This window comes from Lutra lutra, chromosome 6 (genome assembly GCF_902655055.1).
Source record: "Lutra lutra chromosome 6, mLutLut1.2, whole genome shotgun sequence".
Lineage (NCBI taxonomy): Eukaryota > Metazoa > Chordata > Mammalia > Carnivora > Mustelidae > Lutra > Lutra lutra.
Window position 1 is genome coordinate 36,655,837 of NC_062283.1, and position 16,014 is coordinate 36,671,850.

Consider the following 16,014-nt stretch of genomic DNA (forward strand, 5'->3'; position numbering starts at 1 on the left):
TTCCACACATCCCTCCCCCTATTTTCTCCTTTGACCACTGCAAGGCACCATATCCTCACCTAGCCAGACCCCAGCCCTGAGCTGTTACATTCCAGTGCTCTTCTCTCTTATACACCTGTTGTCACATTGCATTTTTCTGTTGAACTTACTCTTCAGTCTCACTGAGTCCTCCAATATGGTTCATTCCTCCACTTTCCATGTTTCTTCCCTATTTACTATAACCATCACCTAAAACATCTCCTTACTAAAACCCTAAATCCCTTGCCATTTGCTATTCCTTTTTGACTTTCTAAAATATCCCAACACTGGACCAATCCACCTACTCATCTTCTTCCTTCCATATATAATAAGTTGGTAAGTACCATCAGCTGATAAGATTTCACAAATGAGCTATGAGAGAATTTGAACACCTACATAATTATGATCTAGGACCCACCTGGATTTTCAATGCTGACAGACAATTCTCTGTCCTTGAGAGGATTTTTCCATATTCTATCTTCAGGATATTCCAGATCCTTATCAGTCTAAGTAAGTACTCAGTGCTGCTACTTCTCCCTTACTTTCCCAGTTGATGATCTTACCTACTGCTTAAAGAAAATAAAAGTCAGTAACATTAGCTGCTATCAGTGGGTTTTCTTTTGATTCTATCCAAGTTGATGCCTATGCATAGGCAAGACAGATTGAAGGAAAATCCTAGTCCATGACCTTGCTCTGCATGGCCAGTGTTTGAAATGAGAAAATCTATCCTCTTACTTTTCCCCTTCATCTTTATACAATCGCCTTCCATTCTGTTTGTAGTGAATCCCTCTGCTTTATTCTATATTCCTACCCCCTCCTCCTCTTCAGAAGCCCTAGCCCATCTAAACATCTCATACTTCTTCCTCACCACTGTCTTTTCTTCTTAATCTATACTCATGAGCAAGGCCATTCTATGTTCAAGACTCTCCTCCTGACTCCAAACCTCCCCCTAACAACAGTCTGTCTCTTCCTCTCCCTTCTTAGACAGTTTTTTTAAAGAGCAACCAAGAAAAAAATATTTATATTTTCATCCTAATAGTAACAGTTATATCTTCATTTTAAAAACTCTGAAAAACAAAGGAAATAAAAATCACTCTTAACCAACCATACAGAGAAAACCACATTTAATATTTTGATGGAGTCTTCATCAATCATTTACATCTCTACATTCCCAGCATCTAATCCTATGCCAGATGCCCAATGCCCATTTGAAGAACAAATTAATAAATAAATGAATAAACAGATGAATCAATAAACTCCTCTTATTATTAAAAGGAAATAGAGTTTTTACTGTTCAAAATTCACAAGACATTCTCACTGCCAGCTGACTGTCATTTTGCCCAGTTGGAATAAATTTCTCTAACAGTCACAGCAAAGACCACCCATGGGCCTGCTGTTCTCAGAAGAAAAAAACAAAACAAAACCTTCTTGTACCTCCCCATTTCCCTCAGCCCCTAAAGATGGTGGAAGATGAAGAAATATTAAGTATGAGAACAGTTGGGGCCTCTTCAAGATGATATAATATGACTATTTTGGAAGTAATACAGCTCATTTCCACAAAACTTCTAGAAGACAGACATTTAAGCCCACTTGGTAGTTATATTCTTGCCCATGATTGGCCCTCAAAAAGTAGAGAATATGGGATGATTGGCCCTCAAAAAGTAGAGAATATGGTTTCCAGACTGAAGTGGGAGAATTTCATGAAGTAAGACATTGTCAGGAAACCTGATTGTCACAGAATGGCATTCACAGAATGGCATTCACTACTAAGGAGAGTCACCTATCTTAAATTTCTTGCCTTGCACTACTCAGAGTAATTGAACAATCACCTGTTGAAGACTAAGCATTACAAAATTCAAATGGAATAGGATACATGAAGGATTGTTTTTAGCACACTAAACGTGATATCTGAAATGGCATCTTCTACTTTCCTTCCCAATGATCACCCTGCGTAAGCTGCTGAGGGTAAATATACTAGAATGTAAAATGTTGGTTTCATAGGACACAATGAGAGGTGTGAGGCAGGATAAGAGGTAGGAGAAGTAGGCAAATCCAAAAATGGGGCTTTCCCCCTTGCTGTTACAGAAGGAGATATAAAAACAAATGGGAGAGGAGGCAGGGAATTTTTAGAAGAGTGTCAAAAGTGTGAAGGGTTTGTCCCTGTTACCACTGATCATCTCCACTCCCCACTTCTGAAGCTGAGTGAAAGGTGGGGGATACAGAGAAGAGATGTAAGTACAAGTGTATTTCCTATGAAGTTTGGGGCTCTATGGAACAGGGGAAGCTGTATTCTAAAATAATCTCAAAAGTTTCTCCCACCAACAAATTTGGTATAGGGAAATCTGCATTTCTTGTGGGCCCAAATTTCACTAAGAATGAGCCAACAACATATCAGCAATCCAGTCAGCAGAGTGGTAGCATCCTAGTTTTTAAGGCTGGAGGGAGGAGTGGGGAGGATCAGGGATACTACACCTAACCTAACCCATGTCAGGAAACCATGCAGGGGTCCCAGAGGAAACCCGCAAAAATAGTGGAGCCTTTTGGCCACATGGTGGAGCCCATATGGAACACCACCTCCCACTCAAGAGATCCTAGTTTATGGTGACACCAAGCAGGGGACAACAGCAGAAAAGCAAACACAGACACCAAACAAATGACAAGCCTGTGAGACCGAGGAGATAAATCAAAACCGGGTACAATGGGATTTCAAATCATGAAGTCACAACTCCTCTGAAGTATTTTACTATAAATCTAAATATATTAAATTGGATTAACAATTAGAATACTAAGGTTTTTTAAGCCAGTCATAAAAAACATGATCAAATTATAAGAAAACAGAACTAAAAAATCAATCCACCTACCTCTCCAGCACAGTTACTGTGTTAGCTGACTGCATTGCTCGTTGACAGAGGTGGACAAGACAAAGTCCCCAAATTCCAGTAGGTTACTCTCCCCTTATAGCACAAGAATGCATAGTAATAGCAAATAACAACACTCTGCCAAAGTTAAGAATTATGTAAAAGATTCTGACAAGGGAGACATTAATCAGGTCTAATTAGCAAGGCAAAACTTCATGAAAGACACAAGAACCAAGGTGAATCTTGAAAATGTGGCTTAGGATAGTTCTGGCACAGCCAACACACTACAGAAAAAGAATTAAAATCAAGGATGTCATCTCACTACTTTCAACTTTAGCATGCATGGCTATTTTTATGTAAATAAGTGGAAAATAATAAAAAATAATATAGGATATATTTGACATTTTAGCTCCTACCATGGTTCTACAGATGTTAAATAAAAAAGAAAAAAAAAAGAGAGAGAGAGAAAGGCAGGATAGTTGCATGTAAGGCAGAAAAGTTCTAATCCAAGAGCATTTATAGAAGAGAGTTTATTCAATTTAAAGTCCTAGAATAAAATTCTTAAAATAGGAACCAAGTCAAAACATTACTATGTATATCTATTTGTAAGTTTTTTGTGTAGGGATTATGTATGTCTTGGAAAAGAAGAGAATTTTCCTAAATGAAGCCTCTTACTCTGTATTATACCCCAAGGGACTATTATAAATGCTAGTGCTTGAAACATTTTAAATGAACCAAGATTATCACTGGCAAATGCATTGTGGGAATAGCTCTGGTGCTAGACAGGATGAAACCAGATGATCTAATGGTGGGTCTTTTCCTGTCCAAAAATGATGAGTTTGTAAAGTGGGCTAATCATTTTTAAATGAACTTAAAAAAAAAAAAGCTGGAGAAAGAAGAATGAAAGCAGTTCTTCCATTATAATGCAGCTGACTTCAAAATGTACACAAAGGATAATTATACTCCAATAAAAGGCAAGGCCCCCAGTTGGTTTTTTTTTTTTTTTCCTTTTTGCCTGGGAAAGAAAAAAATGGAAATATCCAAAAGCAGTCTGGTTTACGTGCAGTCTACTAACATTTCAGCTAGGATGGAGACAGGAAGGAGACAGTTTGGGGGAAGATTAAACCATGAAGTACATAGGAAACAAAAGAAATTCCATGGATGTTTCTATCGTCAGCAACAGATACGTGGATTTAATAGAAAGTGAAGTTGTAAGGCTTGTTGTGCAGATGAATACAGCACAAGAAATATAAGTTAGCCTTTATGTATTTGAACATGGTCTGCGTGAGTATTTGTGGTTGAACTATTCTACAGAGAGCATTCTAGCAACAGAAGCAGTCCTAAAACAGAAGGGGACAAGGCTCAGTGCATACCTGCTGCACATATGTTGAAAATGCCCATAAGTTCAGTGGTTGTGTTTGGTTTGGTTTTCTACCACCTGCCTCTTTCTTAGATACATGGTATGCAGTATGTGCAGCGACATGGCTTTTGAAGCATAATTCATACGGAAATTATACTCTGTCACATCTGATAGCTGATCATTTTATTGTAAGACCCTGAATCAGCTTCCGCAGTCACCACTCCCCTGACTTGAGGATTTAACACCCAGGCAGTACCAGCTGTCCATGCTAGGGAGGCAGCTTGCCCTCCCAGAACTGAGAAGACTAGCCATTCCTTGCTTAAAGCTCACGTAGTATTTCACCAAGGGCAGATGTCCTACAAGGGTGTCCATTCTTATCAAGACCCACCCCAACTATCCTTCGCTGCCATTACACACATAAATAGGGTCATATCTCATCGTGTTCCAGAAGGGAAGGACAAAGCTTGACCTAAAAGGAAATAATAGCTCATATGCCAAAAGATTGCAAAATTTTACTAATACCATATATGTATTCACACATGCACTCATACTTACATATACCTGAGACCAAAGAAAAGAGACTATGACCTTGGATCAGGTGAATGTTTTAGTATGGGTGCACTCACCTGAGAGTTTGGGTTAAAGGCTCTAGCTTACACAGCTGGAAGGGGTTCCAACAGCAAGGTCAATTCAATCAAGTCACAATTAAGGTCTGAGTCTAAGGCTTTCTCATGGACAAAGTCTAAAGATTCTTCTGAATCACTTCTGACTATCACTCTTTAGCATACACTATGGGTTACCTCTGCTCTTTACTATCCAGGATGATGATTTTAACTTTTTAGCATCTTAAGTACAATAGGATTTCAAATCATAGTGAAGATATTGGTTCTATTTCCTGTTTATTTTTCCCTTAATTGACTTTCTCATCAAGTGAAGTTAAATGATCTTTCCTTAAAGCCAGACAGGTTTTTGACGGCAAGTGTGGCCTATCTGTGCAATAATCCCTCATAACACATGAAAAGATCATAGCAACCTCTTCTGGCTTTGAAAATTCTGTGATCTACTGGGACAGACTTGGCAATTTCAGCAATTTCTCATTGCGTTTCCTATAGAATAACATTCATTCTTTGGCACAAATAACTTTTTGCTTTGCTGCTTCATTATGGTATGAATTTTTTCCAGTACGTGTTGTGTGACAATGAAGGATCCAGATTTAAAACTCAACCATATGTGTAGGTAATCATGGCATAATTATGCTGAAGCGATAATCATAAGAACTGAGGACATCTCTGCATAGCACAGTCCCTGTGACGACTAGGTTATGAGTTCTTCTTATTCCTGGCAGATAACTTTTCCACATGGCATTCTAATTGCAGATCTATTAAGAAGAGGGAAATGCACATCTTAGAACTGTGGGAATTTGATACCTATATATATTTTTTTAACCTAGATACAATCTATTACTGCAACTTCCTTTCTCTCCGGACAACAAAGAGTTGTCATTTTTATATCAGTATACATAGATATCTACACATTCTTTCTAGAAGGGTATTTTATAAAACGGATATATTGGTGCACCTGGGTGGCTCAATCAGTTAAGTGTCTGACTCTTGGTTTTGCCTCAGGTCATGATCTTGCATTTGTGGGATCAAGCCCAGTGTCAGTCTCCAAGCTCAGGGTAGAGTCTGCTTCAGATTCTCTCTCGCTCTCCCTCTCTGCCCCTCCCCCAGCTCATGCTTGCTCTTTCTAAAATAAATAAAATTTTGAAAAATAAATGGATATATCATATTTACTTAATATCCAAAAGTATGTGCATTTTATTGTTTTAATTACAGATAATTCCAAAATGAGCATCCTTAAACAAATACAATATAATAAATTTCTACAACTGACATTACCGGTTTCAAGGATCTTCATGTTTTTAATCTAAGTTGGAACTGCCAATTTGCCCTCCAAAGATGCTGTATTAATTTACTCTCCATCCAATGGTCTACGGACAGTTTATGTTTCTCCATATGCTCACCCTATAACTATATTACTAACCTTTCAAATGTTTACCAGTCTTTAAAATGGTTACAATGAGGAAAAAGGTATTACCTCATTTTACTTTAATTTACATATTTTTCAAGTTTCTTAGCCATTTATATTCCATCCAAATGATCTATCTTTCACCATTTTGCTATTATACTGACAGCTTCTTTAAGTATGACATCTGTATATTTTCTGCATATTAAGCCTTTATTTTATATATTACAAATATGCAATCTTGAATCTCTGTCAGTTGCCTAACACTGATTATGGTGTCATTTGCCAATTAAAGTTTTAAATTTCATATAATTAAATCCATCAGTATTTTTCTTTGTGGCTTTCAGTTATCTAACTTTCATAAGTCTTCCTTAACCAAAAATTATAAAAATGTTCATTTCGTACTAAATCCCTTTAAGACTGAAACATTTAATGTTATTTAAGTAATATCTTATAGGCTTTTTGTGGTATTAAGGCATCTAATTTTCATTTACTTCTTATAGAACTCATTAGTACTCTTTAAAATATATTGAAATATATTTTTTAATTTCCAAATGTATAAGTTGTTTTTTTAAAATCTTTCTACATCAGTTTTTACTTTCCTTTCTTGTGTTCAGAAAATATAGTATGTACTATTTTTACTTTACAGAAATCACTGCAATTTTTGTATAACTAACACAAAGTCAAAACTGTTTTCTGATAAAATTACATTCTGCTTGTTCTGAGTCAAGATTTTTTTGAATTTGTATTCAAAGATTTGGAAAGGATCACTATTATAGTCTCCCGATATTCCCAATTTAATAATTAATGGCTAAAGTCACATCAGCTATTTTGTTGAGAAATCAGGTGAATCTGAAAAAAATACTTTATCAAACACTTTTTAACAAATCATTTATATTACTAAATTTTGTCTAATTATTTATAACCCTTCTTTGCCTATGCCTTAGCAGTAGTTTTCATGAAACCATGCGATCTCATAGGACAAGGCTAGTACAGTCAGGAGAAAAGGATCTCATCCCTAGCTCAAAAATATTATGAATATTACAAATATCACAAATATTACATGGTCTTTGGCAAATCATTTCACCTCCTTAAAGCTTGGTTTTCTTACCTGATATGGGGGGAATACCCACACAGAATGTCTGTGATGATGATCAATGAGAAATTATATTATTGTTTTATTTAATGAATGTTACATTCAATAACAGTTTATCAGTGGCTGATCAATACTAACTGGTTAATAATGAAGACCACCTATTAGACCAGTAATCAAGTTTCTTATTTAAGTGAACACAGAGATGGCTCCTAGTTTCATTTCTTCTGACTTTGTCAAAGTGACATCCTATCACTCCCTTAATACACTATTTTACCAAGTGATGACCAAGACAGAAGAGGAATAAATCATGGGTAGAATTTTATATCATTCTGTTAGAATAATTTTTATGTGGGCAAGGAGTCATCAAAATTACCAATCTTTACTGAAATATTGCTTTCTATACAGTATTTCGTTCCTTGATGTGTCACTAAGTCTGTATAATGAGTGATCAACACACTTCAGATGATGAATTTCTTAAAACAGTTCTCCCCTCAAAAATACTCCAACCTGGGCGCCTGGGTGGCTCAGTGGGTTAAGCCGCTGCCTTCGGCTCAGGTCATGATCTCAGGGTCCTGGGATCGAGGCCCACATCGGGCTCTCTGCTCAGCGGGGAGCCTGCTTCCCTCTCTCTCTCTCTCTCTCTCTGCCTGCCTCTCTGTCTACTTGTGATCTCTGTCAAATAAATAAATAAAATCTTTAAAAAAAAAAATACTCCAACCACAAAAAATAAACTAGCTTCTTGCACTGTCTTCTCTTTTTGAAATCTTTTTCAGTAGTCTGCATAAAGTCTACTGATTGCAAACAAGCACACTAAATTCGGGAACCATGTCTCACAAACTGTATTTTCATCCCTAAGCAGAATACGCAGTACACTGTCGAATTCAGTGGGACTGAGCAGCATTACAGCAGCATTTAGCTTACACAAGCATATAGTCTCTGGAAGAAAAGAAAGAAGGAAAAAGAGAAGGATACGGAGAGAATTATCAACTAATAGTGGAGGTAGTTCTTCCACCCACTGTAGCACATATCTGTATCTATCTATCCATCCAGAGAAAGAGAGAAACAAAGAGAGCGACTGAGATTTCTGAGTGAGTCTGGAATGGAAGGTGTGAACTTGCTTTTACCCCCATTCTCGGTTTCTGGCAACATTTCAAGGTTTGAGCATGTACTGAGATGAGTGATTTTAACATTGAAATATTCGTATTTTTCATACAAGATGACTCCAGAGTAAAGCCAAATATGTCATGTAGTTCTCAATTTTTTAAAAAAAGCACTATCTGTTCCAATACCAGAGGTAAAACTGGCTGTGCTAAATTTCATAGAAGATGTGAGTTCATCTCCAAGGTGGCATTTTGATCTTCACTGCCTAACTTTTCCTGTTTGTTTTTAAATCTGTGCCAGTTGGCGGCTTTTTTTGCTCCCCTCTCATGTCCATCCTGCTCCCATCTCCTACTGAGGTCGGTATTTCAGGGAACTATAGCTCCCAGAGTCTCTTGCCCTATGCCTTCTGGGTAGATCTGGCCAATGGAAGGTCCTGGCAGGAGACCAGAATGCTAGAGTAGTGAAGCCAGAGTCTTTCCTTTCTCTTTGCCTCCTTCTATCTCTCTCTCCCTATTTTCAGTGGTGCTAATGGCAATGGCTGTGCCTCCAGTGTGGTTCTAGCTCCCACAAGACCTTCCACCATGGTTCAGAGAACCTCAAATTTTAGGATATGGAAATACCATTTCTGCCCCCTCCCTCTGACAAGATGAGGGGAGCAGTGTGCTATTCTTGTTGTTCTCCAGATTGCCTCCCCGTGCCCTGCTCAGCCGCTGAGTTCTTTCATCCCCTGTGTGACCAAAGGTTTTGTTAAATTCCCTCTGCTGAAAAGTCTAGATTATTTCCTAGCTGGATTCTGATTGATACAAAACCTAAGTCATACACAAAATGAGATTACCCTGCAACTTTTATTTCTCATTATGATTATTTTTAAGTAACTAGGGAAGAAGAGATACTGAGCAAAAGAGTGAAAGAAAAAATGAGTGATAACATAGCAGCGGGAGTCATTCTATCTTTTCACTTCTGAATATCTTATAAACAAGCATTAAGAATCTCATCTGGGGATAGGTAATCCCATATGGGACCCAGATTCTCTTCAAAACTTGAATGCCCAAATATGGAAATGTGCTTTTTTTTTTTTTAAGTAACACATGTAATACTAGAATACTAACTTGAATTGGACTGAAAAAGTACTATAAGCCTAACTTCCACTAAAAACTGCATGATTTTTACAATTAAAGTCATTGGCTTCTCAGAGACTCAGTTTCTTCAACTCTATAAGCTAGGAAAATTAGACTACATCAATGGTTCTTGAGTTTTGGGGGGATATCGACTCACTTGAGAATCTGATGAAACCCATGAACTCCTTTCCCTGAAAAATGGACTTAATCACAATATTTTGCATACCATTTCAAGGATTCTCAGATGCTATGAAGTTCATCTGTGGTTCTTCAAAAAGCTTATGGAGTGATGTTTTGAGCTTATGGACTAGATCCTAGACATCTCCAAAGGTCCATTTAATCATTAAGTTTTGTTATGATGAAGTTTACTGTCTTAATTCTGGATGCTAGAAGTCTGAAAGCAAGATGTTAATAGGGCCATGCACCCCCTGAAATCTGTAGAGGTAACTTCCACGTACGTTTCCCTGTATCAGGTCAGGAAAACTGAAGAAAAATGACTTGAGAAGACTGTCATGGTTATCTTCGATGTTTCCTAATAGGACGGGCTGACAAAGATTTTCCCAGTCCTAAGACATACTCTCTCCCAAGAACCTGAGGTGAGATCAGCTTCTTGGAGTTACGAACTTGCTGGCAAGCATGGGGAGCAAGAGGGTGGAGATGCAGGCTCACTGGGACTGACAATGGAGCAGGCTGCTTGCCACTGCCTCCCTATTCTGTAATAGGCAAGGATGAATGCCTAAGGTAAGCGCAGAATGCTAATATTTCCAAATAACAGGACAGAAATGGGAACCATAAATAAAGCTCAGGTTTGACTTAGCTGTCCCATATCGTTCATTTAGAAAGCTCTTTCTCTGTTCCCATTCTTCCTCTCTACTCACTCCCATCCATAGATCTCCCTATCCCCAGCTATTTCTGAATTACTTTCTGCATGGACAGAGAATGCCAAAATCTAATGGCAACACTTCCCTTTCCTGAAAAGCAGACATAGTTCCAATCAAAAAGAAAATGGTAACAATTCTAGAGAGTATTATTCAGGTAACAGAAAGAGCACTGGTTTTACATTTAATTTAACCTTGAAAAACACAGGCCCAATTGCTTTGTTTGGCACAATGAAAGTACATAATTTTAAAACCCTTTTTTTTAAACAAAAGTTGTACAAAACAGTTGACAGTAACCATGCTCAGCTTCAGAAGACCTGAGCTTTAAGTTTAGGTCTGCCATTAATTATTTGACTTCAGATAACTCGAAAACTCAAAATTGGGATAAATCATCTCTGAATTATATTCCAGCTCTAAAAATCCTACCATTCATCTAGTGTTCCTCTAAATATGTTCTGGAGAACACTAGCCCGCAGGAGGTTTCCTCAAAATAAAAAGTGTAAGTATATAAGTAACCTTGGGAGACCCCATAAATCTTTAACTCCATCCTGTCTGTTAGAGATTACCTATATATGTGAACATATTAAGACTATGGGAAGTCCTGCAAGGAAGAGAAACATGCTTAGCTTTGTCTATTTCACCATTTCCCAAATGTACTTAGCCTCAGAAGTCTTTCAGTAAATCATACCTTTTGACAGCTCAGCGTACACACTTTCAGAAATAATGTTAATTGTATTATCAAAACATTGGCATTTGAAAATTATTCTCAAGAAAGTGGAGTTATTAAAAAGTAGGAGTTAGAGGTTTTAGATAATGTGTAAATAAATAGGAAAAGAGCTAGCATTTTGTGACTAAAAGTCAATGCTAATCAAGCTAAAGAGATTTAAGTAAATCCCTTGATAAAGCATTAAACTTAATCAGGGCCAAATTTTTTTTTTAAAGATTTTATTTATTTATTTGACAGAGAGATCACAAGTAGATGGAGAGGCAGGCAGAGAGAGAGAGAGAGAGGGAAGCAGGCTCCCTGCTGAGCAGAGAGCCTGATGCGGGACTCGATCCCAGGACCCTGAGATCATGACCTGAGCCGAAGGCAGCGGCTTAACCCACTGAACCACCCAGGCGCCCAGGGCCAAATTTTTTTGAAACTGGAAGGAGTGGCTGGGAGGGGGAAGCATTTCCAAGAAATGACCCTGCTACCTCCCACTTTACAGTTAGGAGCTAACCAAACTGTTTGACCTCCTGCACATAATACCTTCAGACCACATAGAGCTAAAAAAAAGTCTTAAAAGGAGACAAAATATAAAAATGAAGGAATGAAGAAATATTGGAAAAAATAAATGGAGATAAATGTCTTAGTATTAAAAAAGCTGAAATATCTTCTATTGGAAGTGTCAATTCTGTGCCAAAGAGAAGAACAGAAGAAGAAGGAAACCACACATTGATATGTTAAAGTCAAATTAGAATATTAAAGACAGGCAAAACTTTTAAAGATTCCAGAAAAAGCAGATGATGTACAAAGGAACAAGAATCATATTGATACTGACTTCCTCAACAGCAGAATTAGGTGAATTAAAAAAAACTGACATTATCTCTTAAAGTATTAAAGAAGCAAAGATCTGAACCTGGAATTTTATATCCAGTCAAAATGTCATTCAAAATGTGTTAGTAGCACTGTTGCTGTTTCAGCATCAGCATCATGGTTCTATCAGACGTTCCTCCTTTTGTCCTTCTTTATCAACTAATTCTGTACCCATCCATGATAGTTGTGGGACCTGGCACCACACTCCTGGGAGGAGGCTCACCCTCCTGTGCCTTAGGTATAGGCAGGCAGACCCCAGTAGAGGCTGCAGAACCAGCAGGAGTTTGTACACTGTCCACAGCCCCTGTCAGCTGCAGTTGAAGAAAATTAGGAAAGTGATGACTTGGGTAGACACCTATGGATGACAGAGCCTTTGCAGAAATCCAGCCTTTCCAAGGAGAGATAATAGCATTCCAATGGAAAAGAAAAGTATGAGTCTGGATGCACTGGAGAGGGAAAAGGGAACTTTGCCAGTACTGCCCCTCTTCCAAGGTACCACAGTGCAGGGCTGAACTAGCCAGAGACATTCTATTCCACAGGGGAAAGGCAGAGTGATGAGTAAATGCCCAGCTACCCAGGGCTGTGGGACACTGCTGGATAAACCTGTATCTTTCCAGCTCCCTGTCATGATTAGGGGGAGGAAGATAAGAAAAGAGGAAGACAAGAATACAAGGAGTACAAAGGACATTAAAGGCACACAGTTCTTGCTAACTCTCAGTGGGAAACCTGCCCACAAGCCACTGGTATAACCTCACCTGAAGATCCCCACACCCGACCTGTGGGCACCCCCCAGTGTCCTCAGAGCTAAACCTCCCCCCTTCTATTCATCCAGCTCTTTGTGTATGCTTCCAAGTAAACTGGGAGTCCCCTTAAAAAAACAGGCCAGGGTCTGGGGGCAAGGGAGAATCCACAATCTTGAACTTCGTTGCCACTTTCTGAAAAAAAGAGAGAGAAGGAGAGACAGAGAGATTCCCAGCACCAGCTGGATGAGTTGTAAGAACCAGAGACAATATACAAGCTTAAAAATTCTGCAATAAGAAGAAGAACTGTGAGCAAGTATATCCATACAAGGTTGGAGAAAGTCCTAGATATAAACAGGACCAACGAAAAATATGTCTCACCCAAAGACAAGTAAAGATTTCAGGAGGTGTCCGCTATTTTAAATGAGAAAACTCCAGGGGCACCAGGGTGGCTCCGTCAGTTAAGCATCTGCCTTTGGTTCAGGTCATGATCCCAGGGTACTGGGATCAAGCCCCACCTTAGGCTCCCAGCTCAGCAGAGAGCCTGTTTCTCTCACTCCCTCTGCTGCTCTCCCTGCTTATGTGTGCTCTCTCTCTCAGCCAAATAAATAATCTTCTTTAAAAATTATTAATAAGTGCCCCCGCGTGTGTGCACCTAATCTCGGCTGGTCTGCCCGAGACCCCCTGAGCGCCAACCCTAGTCCCCCGCGCGGTCCCATTTCCGCTCCAACAAGATGAAAGAAACTATCATGAACCAGGAGAAACTCGCCAAACTGCAAGCACAAGTGCGCATTGGTGGGAAAGGAACTGCTGGCCGAAAGAAGAAGGTGGTTCATAGAACAGCTACAGCAGATGATAAAAAACTTCAGTTCTCCTTAAAGAAGTTAGGGGTAAACAATATCTCTGGTATTGAAGAAGTGAATATGTTCACAAACCAAGGAACAGTGATCCACTTTAACAACCCCAAAGTTCAGGCATCGCTGGCAGCGAACACTTTCACCATGACAGGTCATGCTGAGACAAAGCAGCTGACAGAAATGCTACCCAGTATCTTAAACCAACTTGGTGCAGACAGTCTGACTAGTTGAAGAAGACTGGCTGAAGCTCTGCCCAAACAATCTGTGGATGGAAAAGCACCACTTGCTACCGGAGAGGATGATGATGATGAAGTTCCAGATCTTGTGGAGAATTTTGATGAAGCTTCCAAGAATGAAGCAAACTGAATTGAGTCAACTTCTGGAGAAGATAAAACTTGAGGAAGTTACTGGGAGCTGCTATTTTATATTATGACTGCTTTTTAAAATTTTGTTCATGGATCTGATAAAATCTAGATCTCTAATATTTTTAAGCCCAAGCCCCTTGGACACTGCAGCTCTTTTCAGTTTTTGCTTATGCACAATTCATTCTTTGCAGCTAATTAAGCTAAAGAAGCCTGGGAATAAAGTTTGAAACAAGATTAATAAAGTTCTTTGCCTAGGAAAAAAAAAATTATTAATAAGGGGCACCTGGGTGGCTCAGTGGGTTAAAGCCTCTGCCTTCGGCTCAGGTCATGATCCCAGGGTCCTGGAATCGAGCCCCGCATCAGGCTCTCTGCTCAGCAGGGAGCCTGCTTCCTCCTCTCTCTCTCTCTGCCTGCCTCTGCCTACTTGTAATCTCTGCCTGTCAAATAAAATAAATAAAATCTTTTAAAATTATTAATAATAATTAAAATAATAAATGAATGAATAAAAAATAAATGAGAAAACTCCAAAGAACATGAAGAAACAAAGAAATATATCAACAGCAAAAGATAACAACAATCTTCCATTAACTAAATTCAAAGACACAGAATTCTGCAATTAGGTGACAAGTCAAAATACCTGTTTTGAATAAACTCAAATTTTTCCAGAGTTGGTCTATCTTATTAATCTGCTTAAAGAACCAACCAGCTTTTGGTTTTGCTACTATTCTGATTACTTAATATTTGTTCTCCATTTTACTGATCTTTCTGTCTTTATTATTTCTTTTGTGGTTGCTCTTTTAAGTTTACTCTGTGGCTCTTTCCACAACATCTTGAGTTGAATGATTTGCTAATTTATCTTAATCTTTCTTCTTCCTTAATAAACGTATTTAAATTTCCCTCTAAGTACTCCTTTAGCTGACCCATGGATTTTGAAAAACAGGGTTTTCCATCAGTTCTAAATATTTCTTGACTTCCTTTTAAAAACAAGGGTAAGGCGGAGAAGTGAATCCAAAGCAACGGGAAGATAGACCGCGGGGGGAGGGGCCGGCTCCCGGCGAGCGGCGGAGCAACGGAGCACAAAATCGGGACTTTTAAAAGTCTGTTCCGCTGAGGAACATCGCTCCAGAGGCTTAACCGGGGTGAAGCCCACGCGGGGTCAGCGTGGCCTTAGGTCCCGCAGGGTCACAGAAGGATCGGGGGTGTCTGAGTGTCGCAGAGCTCACAGGTATTAGAACGGGGAAGCCGGCTACAGAGACAGAGCCGAGGAGTGACTCTCAGCTCGGGGTTACCTTGAACCGGTCGCAGTCTCGGTCAGCTCAGAGCGCGGCCAGAGGCCAGGGTGACGGGAGTCATTGGGCGCTGTTCTCTGGGGGCGCGCTGAGGAATGGGGCCCCAGGCTCTCGGCTCCTCCGGCCGGAGACTGGGAGGCCGCCATCTTCACTCCCGTCCTCCGGAACTCTACGGAAAGCGCTCAGGGAACAAAAGCTCCCGAAAGCAAACCCGAGCGGATTACTCAGCCCGGCCCCGGGTAAGGGCGGTACAACTCCGCCTGGGGCAAAGACACTTGAGAATCACTACAACAGGCCCCTCCCCCAGAAGATCAGCAAGAAACCCAGCCAGGACCAAGTTCACCTACCAAGGAGTGTAGTTTCAATACCAAGGAGAGCGGCAGAATTCCAGAGGAGGAGAAAGCAAAGCACGGAACTCATGGCTTTCTCCCCATGATTCTTTAGCCTTGCAGTTAAATTAATTTTTTTTCTTTTCTTTTTCAATTTTTTTTCTTCTTCTGCTAAATTTTTTTAACTTTTACCCTTTTCTTTTTTAACATTTTTAACTAGTTTATCTAATATATATATTTTTTTCCCTTTTTATACTTTTATACTAAATTTTCTTTTTTTAATTTTTTCTCTTTCTTTCTGAACCTCTTTTTATCCCCTTTCTCCCCCCCCCCCCCCACGATTTGGGATCTCTTCTGATTTGGCTAAAGCATATTTTCCTGAGGTTGTTGCCACCCTTTTA

General features: G+C 39.3%; 1 pseudogene; it reads left to right on the forward strand.

The window, feature by feature from the left end:
* Positions 1 to 13,436: 13,436 nt before the first annotated feature.
* LOC125102501 (transcription factor BTF3-like) lies at positions 13,437 to 14,261 on the forward strand (annotated as a pseudogene).
* Positions 14,262 to 16,014: the final 1,753 nt, after the last annotated feature.